General features: G+C 46.3%; 2 long non-coding RNA genes across 2 annotated transcripts; one reads left to right on the top strand and one right to left on the bottom strand.

Annotated features, from left to right (window-relative positions):
* Positions 1-2,638: 2,638 nt before the first annotated feature.
* Positions 2,639-3,325, bottom strand: LOC128797746 (uncharacterized). Its single transcript, XR_008434233.1, has 2 exons — positions 2,991-3,325; positions 2,639-2,857 (listed from the first exon to the last, which is right to left on the bottom strand). It is a non-coding gene; the product is annotated as an uncharacterized LOC128797746 (long non-coding RNA).
* A 553-nt stretch (positions 3,326-3,878) lies between these two features.
* Positions 3,879-6,384, top strand: LOC128794545 (uncharacterized). Its single transcript, XR_008433183.1, has 3 exons — positions 3,879-3,959; positions 4,196-4,391; positions 6,279-6,384. It is a non-coding gene; the product is annotated as an uncharacterized LOC128794545 (long non-coding RNA).
* The last annotated feature ends 1,217 nt before the right edge of the window (positions 6,385-7,601 follow it).

Below are 7,601 nucleotides of genomic sequence, written 5' to 3'. Positions count from 1 at the left end.
TCTCTCTCTTCCAGACAATATTAGAATTGGTGCTGATGTCATGGAACAGATCCCATTCAGAAAAACTATTGACAAGAGTCCAAATTCCTCCAACTGTTAAATCTCCCTTAATTTCTCCTCTTTGTGGAGATATAAGCTGTGGGGGTTTTGTTTGTTTGTTTATTTCTCCCTTGTGGAGGGTAAGTTTTGATTTAATTTGCATGTTGGGTTGCTGCTCTTTTTGTGTTGCTTTTAATATATTCAGAGCATTTGGGGAGCCTGAGGTTTGGAGGCAGAGATTGTTTTCATTGATGGATGTGGCTTTGAGAAAAGAAAGCAAAAAATGGGGGAAAATAAATTCCATGAGCGCCAGCACAGGCAAGGAAATGGAGGATTTTTTCTTTTTTTCTATGCATTTTTTCCCAGGAAAAATAAGCAAACCCTGTATTTCATCCTTTTTTAATAATATCTGCTTTAATAGAAATAATTGCAGCAAGGGCAAGGAAAAAAAAAAAAAACACCAAACAACTAGGCAAGGATTAAGGTAGATAAATTCCAGGGAAAGATTAATCAGAAGGATTCATGGAGACATGCAGCCCTCACCCAAAAATACACTGGAAAATTAATAGAAAGAGGATTATGCAGAGCTTTCCATGGACATCCTTGTGCCCTGCGTGTTCAGATGGTGTTTTGCATCCTGGCCACGAGGATGAGGGTGTGTGGGATGGGGATGCACGGATGTAGGATGTTTTCTGTTCTATAAGATACACATAAAGAATCTTTTCCCTCCCCTCCCCACTTCCAGCCTGCTCCTTTCCAAAGTGGCGTTCCTAATTTCGCGTTTTAGAGCAACGTGTTACAAAAGAGGAGTTTCCCTGCAGGCTGAAGGAGGTGACAATGATGAGGACTCCTTGCTGAGGACCCTTGTCCCTCCTAGAGGGGGATTTAGTGCTTCTCAAGGGTTTAAAAACCTCCCAAAACCAGCTGTGGGAAGGTTTGTAGCTGTAGGAATATGCTGTGTAATCGAATCAGATTTTGCCACCCCGAGCTGCTGAGGTTTGCTGTGGTTAAAGCACAGGAGATGGAGCCAACCTTGCAAAATCTCTGGTTTTGGGGATCGTGTGGCCAAACCCATTTCAAAACGAAACAGGAGGGGTCCCTAAAAGCGACCTCGGGGGTGTTTATTTTTCTCTCTTCACCCCCTCAAAAATGCCCATTTAGAAACGCCACCCAGCGAAGGGACGGTGAAGCCAGGGGTGGGGACAGGTGACACTCAGGGATGCTCAGGCTCAAACCTCTGCTTTTCCCACTCAGCGCCATCCCTGGCCCGATGTGAATTCCAGGAGACAATGCGAGCTGCCTGAGGCCCATGAAAGGCTCCTGCCCTGCTGGGTCTTCGGGGAGATAACCCCGACAAAACCCCCGGCAAAACCCCCGCCAGGCTCCGCCGAGCTCCCCCCGGGGCACCCGCGGGGGTTGTGTCCCCCGTGCTCGCAATTTGTGTGTGTGGCACCATTAAGGATTGATATGCTCGATATGAATGGCCATACTTCAAAATGCCTGAATAGACCCCGAGCTTGCCCCCACCAGAAAAAAAAAAAAACAAAAAAAAAACAAAAACACCACCAACTCAAAAAAAAAAAAAAAAAATTGTTGGAAAAAAAAAAAAAAGTCCCCTACTCAGCCTGGGAGGGAAAGTTTGTGTATCAATCTAGTTTTATAATAGTGTAATTTAGTGTCTAGGCCTGGGCTCTGGTGGTGATATTGTACTGCAATGAATGAGACAGAGGGCTCCAGGCTGAGCAAGAGCTCGAGGACCCGGCTGGCTCTATTCAGGCCAAACTAATCGGCTTCAGCTCAGCTCTCCGCCAAAGCTCCCCTCTCAGTAGTGGGTTTTTCTCTGGGTTTTTGTTACTGTTTCTTAAAGAGCTCAGCTGGCTGCTGAGGCTGAAAAGAATCAAATTATTAAAGATTTTGTGGAAAATCCAGTGAGAATGGGCCCATGCAAGAATAATAGCATTGTGCCACCGTGGGCCATTCCCAGCTTCCAGTCGGGAGAAATTGTCAACTCTGTCTTTGTTTTCTTAACCCTTTCAATGGAAACAAAATAATATTTAGCTCAGCACAAAATACCTTCTTTTTAATTTCTAATCCTTTCAGGTTCTTTTTTTTTTTTTCTTCCTTCCCCCCTTCTCCTCCTCCTCCTCCTCTTCCTCCCTCTCTTTCTCTCTCCCCCTCTCCCTCTTTTTGTTGGCTGTCCTCTGAAATACATTTATATCCCTCATACATTCCCCTTTCCCTTGCCAGTTGGCCAGAGGGGCATCTGTTATCAGGAAAGCCCCTTCTTTTTTAAACAGGATGTAAAATGGGTGATTAAATCCTTTATTAACAGTTGCCACCAGAAAAGGGAAGAGGAAAGGGAAACGTTTTCTTTCAAGCTTCTATTTTTAACATTTAGAAGCAGTTAATAAATCATTAGTGTGTTGTTCGGTGGGCTGGTTGTAAAATGTGCAGTGTTTTTAAATGTCAATACATTTTAAATTTAGAGAAGTATTTAATTAGCATATTGTAATGGCATTACAGATCTGGAAATAAGGAAATGTCTGCCTGTCTGTCTGTCCATCCTCAACCCTCAATCAGGGAAGATACAGACAAGCAGTTTAATCACTCTCCTCTTTTATTTAGGGACTAAGCAGCTTTTCACGAGTGATCCATCTCTTTTCTGGGCTGTTTTTCCTCTGCACACACCAATCCTAAATGCCCTGAGGAGGGGCATTGTCTGGGAGATGGGAGGAAAAAGCTGCTGGACACAGCGTGCGTGTGGAACCTCAGCTTCCAGAGGAACTGGGTGTGGGGTTCGTGGAGCACCCCAACTCTCCTGGGGGATGGAAGCCCATGGTCACATCTCCTTTGCTTGGGCAACAAAGTGGCTGCCACCTTTTCCAGGCTTTCTCAGGAATGGAGCAGAAGTAGGAAAAAAGGGGGGGGAAAATAAATTATCAAAACAAAACCTCTCCATGCCAAGAATCCAGCAGCAGGGATGGGGTGACAGAGCACGATGCCAGATCTTCCCCTTGTGTAAAGCTGATGGCAGCAGAGCTAAGCTGGGCTTAAATTGGATGAGCCTGTGACCCTCCAAGGTATGACATTGATAGACAGCCCAGTGTCAGGGGCTGGGGGTGAAAATTAAGGGACAAAAGGTATTCCTGTCATACTGTGGGACATCCCTCTAATCAGGATATTCTCCCTCAACTTTGCTCTGCTCCTGGTTCTCCTCAGAACTCGGTTGTCTCGGTGGATGGGGTAGGTTTGGGTCCACCTCCGTGTGTTTGGGGCTGGGAGGGATTGTGTGTCCCGTGTCACAAAATGGACAGTGTCACAAACCTGTGTCACAGACTGGACAGTGTCACAAACCAGTGTCACAAACTGGACAGTGTCACAAACCCGTGTCACAGACTGGACAGTGTCACAAATCCATGTCACAAACTGGACAGTGTCACAAACCAGTGTCACAAACTGGACAGTGTCACAAACCCGTGTCACAAACTGGACAGTGTCACAAATCTGTGTCACAAACTGGACAGTGTCACAAACCAGTGTCACAAAATGGACAGTGTCACAAACCTGTGTCACAAAATGGACAGTGTCACAAACCAGTGTCACAAACCTGTGTCACAAACTGGACAGTGTCACAAATCCATGTCACAAACTGGACAGTGTCACAAACCAATGTCACAAACCAGTGTCACAAACTGGACAGTGTCACAAATCCATGTCACAAACTGGACAGTGTCACAAACTGGACAGTGTCACAAACTGGACAGTGTCACAAACCCATGTCACAAACTGGACAGTGTCACAAATCTGTGTCACAAACTGGACAGTGTCACAAACCTGTGTCACAGACTGCACAGTGTCACACACTGTTGCAAACAGACCTTCTGTCCTTCTGTCCCCAGCAGCTGAACAAGGGGGACCAGGTCCGGTGTTTTCCCCGTCACAAACGGAGGGTCCCATCCAAGCCGGCCTCGCCAGCTGGCTTTCAGACAGGGGAAGCTTATTCATGTTTTTAGACCTCAGCCAAGTTCACTCAGGAAGGCTGAGATGTTTTAAACTGGGGGAAAGGCGCGGGGACCCCGGGCTCCCGTGCCAGCTGGGAGGAGGGAGGCGTTGCGTCATCTCGGTGTTTTTGAGTCTCTCTTGTGTGCACTCGCAGGGACAGAGTTGTCTCCCTACCCCTGGCATAATGCTGGCTTGGGAGGGGACTTTTTGTGGTTCTCCTGGCACTTGTTGAGAGGACAAATCCACCCCTGCTTGCTTGAATCACCTACAACGGCGGGAGAAGAAGGGAGGATGTGCTGCAGCACCCTGCTGGTGCTGAGGGATCTCACCAGTGAGTCAGCCCAGTGTAGGTGGGTGTTGCACTGCAGCCCAAGACACTGACATGTCTGCTGATGAGCCAGACACAGAGATGCTGTTGATGATCTTCCTCTGGACAAGGTGTTTATTCCCCATCCCACCTCAGGTTGTTTCCTCTTCAGTCGAGGAAGGAGAGAGCATCATCGTGCTTTCTGTCTGAGGTCATGGGGGAATGTCCCAGAAAAACACTTGAACCACCTTTGTTTAATGTTGTTCCTGGCCCTTTTCAAGTGTGAAAACATCCTCAGGTCTTTCAGAGCAAGTGATAAGAAGATCTTCTAAGGAATCCTACCCTAGAGATCCCTCAGACATTAGCTCATGGCCTTGCACGCCTTTTCCTAGCCAGTCAAACCTCACCACCATTACTCTGCTGTCCTGGATCCTTCTCCACCCACTTTCAGGCATTGTTCAGGAATGTCACCTATCCCTCACTGAACACCACATCCTGTGGATACACAGGGGACAACACCCAGCACTATCCATCGGGTTCTCCATGACTTTCATGCTGTGATTCCCACTCCTGACCCCACAGCCGCTCCCCAGCACCCTTTGCTGGACACCTGGGAGGGGCTAAGCAGGGGTGAATGGGGGTGTTTGTTGAAGGAAAAACCTTCTCAAGGACACTTCTCATCCTGGTAACACTCAGCTTTCCTCATCACGAGCTTGGAGATCAGACAAGGAGCATCACAGGAATCCTTCTCAAAGTGCCCTGTCTCTTGTGGTCATCTCTAGCTGTCCTCTTTGGTCTGCTCTTGGAGATGAGTTTTGCAGCTCAGGGGGCTTTTGGCTGATCCATGAGAGCTCTTCTCGAGCTGTAGGACGCTCATGGAGCTGCTGCTGCCCGTGCTGAAGATACTGTAATACAAGAGGCGGTGTGTCCTAAACTTGGCTATAAGCTTGGATTAGAAATTAAAGGCAAATAAGGCAACCTAAGCTCTGGAACTGCATCAAAGGCAAAGCCAGGCTAAAAGGGAAGGATCCAATTTCACAGTGAAGTTTGTTAAACAGGTGGGTGGTGGCTGTCGGTGGTGCGCACGTCCCTTTATTAACAATTTAAAAATGAAAGGTCCCTGCCTGGAGATAGCTGGAGGATCAGAGCTTTTTTTGGGCTGTCTTGCCACAGGAGATCCTTACTCATGCAAGGTTCCTACCAAACCCAGCAGAGCTACTCAGGCACAAAGACCCTCCTGGATAAACGGAATATAGAAGCCAGGACAGTAATAAACCCTTGGCGGTCCCAGCACAGCAGAAATAATCCGACAAATCTTCCTTTTTCCTTTTCATTCGTGGGTAGTCCATGAGTAAATAGGCCCCAGATAGAAATTATTCATCTGTTCATTCACACAAGTATGTTTTTTTTTTTTTTTTTTGGATGGCTCCTGAATTTCCCTGGAATCAATTATACCCCAGGGTGTTCCCTTTGCGCTGAGCCTCTGACTGCTTTCCTTGAGTTAGACTCTGGCTAAAGATGACAATTCGGCAAAGAGGATTTGCCAGATGATTTTTTTCTTTGGCTACAAATCTTAATATCATCATTATTGGATAGTCATTAAAGCCAGAGTTAGTAGAGATTTCACTGATAGCGTTTTTAGAGCTGTTTGCAACGTAAAAAAAGGCTTTGTGTAATCTTAGAAAAAGTTTAATAGCTTCATTCCAAGACTCTCCCATACATTTGTTTCACTGGACAAGAATTATTAAAGGTGTCTTCTCTACCTACATCAGCATCAGGATGAACAAATATGATTTTCATTTATTTTTGTGCATAACTTTGTGTGCCCTGTTGAATTATTGCTACTTTTTGCCTGATTTTTTTCTTGGCACTTTATGATTTAACTGCAGACTTTTTATATCTGGATTTTTCCTTGTGTTTGCATTCTCAGCCATGTGATAAATGAGCTGAAAAGAAGCAAAACCTCTTCCCTGGATTTTTTAGCACTCTCAACCAGGTTGGAGCAACATCCCCCGTTAGGACTCAAAACTCAGAAAATAAATTGCACGGATCCAGCATGAATTATTTCTAAGGTGTCACGATGTTTAAAGGGATCTGGTAATTTTGGCAGAGAAATGCCTGGAGAGGTTGTTGGGCTGCTTGGCAAGGGCAGCGCTACACGAAACGGTGCCGTAAACAAAAGGAGGTAATTAAAATACATTCGCCAGAAAAGAGCCCAGATTTCCCATGCAACGTGGAATACTCGAGACAGCAGAGCTTTTCCCTTCTGTGCTCCCCTCAGCTCCTTGGTTTTGTCATCTCTCAGTCAGAGGCAAGCGGGACAATAGGCATTCTTTGAGAAATTCTCTACAGGGGACACGACGCCGAGGTCTGTGGTGCCAGTTTTACATCTCCTTAGGGCTTGTCTTCATGGCAAATGTGACCAGAATAGCTATTTTGGAATTAGCTTTCCATGGTGTCACTATTCCAGAGGAAAGAGATTTTATTCCAGATGAATTACCCCGCTGAGGAAAGCGCTGGCTGTTTTGCAGCTAAAACACGTCATGTGTAGAGCTGCACATGGTAACAGAGATATCTGACACGAAGAGGGCCAGATGTGATAAGGCCACATTAATGCCGTGCTCAGATCATGGTCTTATCTGCATCATCGTGTGGGAAAAATAGAGTATTGCTCCTTAAAATGTATTTTACTAAAATGCCTTGTCCAGCAGGGGCTGCCCACCTTGTCTCTCTCACCAGATAATGGGGTGAGAGGCTCCTCCACCAGGATCTCAGCTCTTTCAGGTATCTTTGGGTGGAAGAATTGCTTTGTATAAAATTGTACCCCTCTTTGATTAGAAAGGGAGCCAAAATTCAGAGCTTAATCTAGAGCCATGAGAGTGGTGATGAAACAAATCCCCCTTCAGGTGACATCTCAGACGGAAGGTGGGACTCATCCTGCCACTTCAGATCAGGTACAGGTTGTGTTCTCAGGGTGAGCACACCTCAGACAAAAGTTGTTGCAGTCCCTGAAATAAACGTTTAAGATGCCAGCAGGTCACCTGTGGACAAAATCTGTGCACCTGAGTTCAGTGGTGTATCTGGGTTTCTCAGAAATTGCCACCTCCTCATGAATTCCCCCACACCGTTGCCTCTTGCCAAGCATTGTCTTTTGTGTGGCTCAGCTCCCTCCACGTGCATGTTCTGCCCTGGATTTAGAATGTTTTTAAGCCTTTTGGCTCCACTGGGAAACCGGCCCCCGCTGCTTGGCACT

The sequence above is a fragment of the Vidua chalybeata genome, chromosome 1 (assembly GCF_026979565.1).
Source record: "Vidua chalybeata isolate OUT-0048 chromosome 1, bVidCha1 merged haplotype, whole genome shotgun sequence".
NCBI classification, from domain to species: domain Eukaryota; kingdom Metazoa; phylum Chordata; class Aves; order Passeriformes; family Viduidae; genus Vidua; species Vidua chalybeata.
This window is presented reverse-complemented; position numbering and strand designations above follow the sequence as displayed.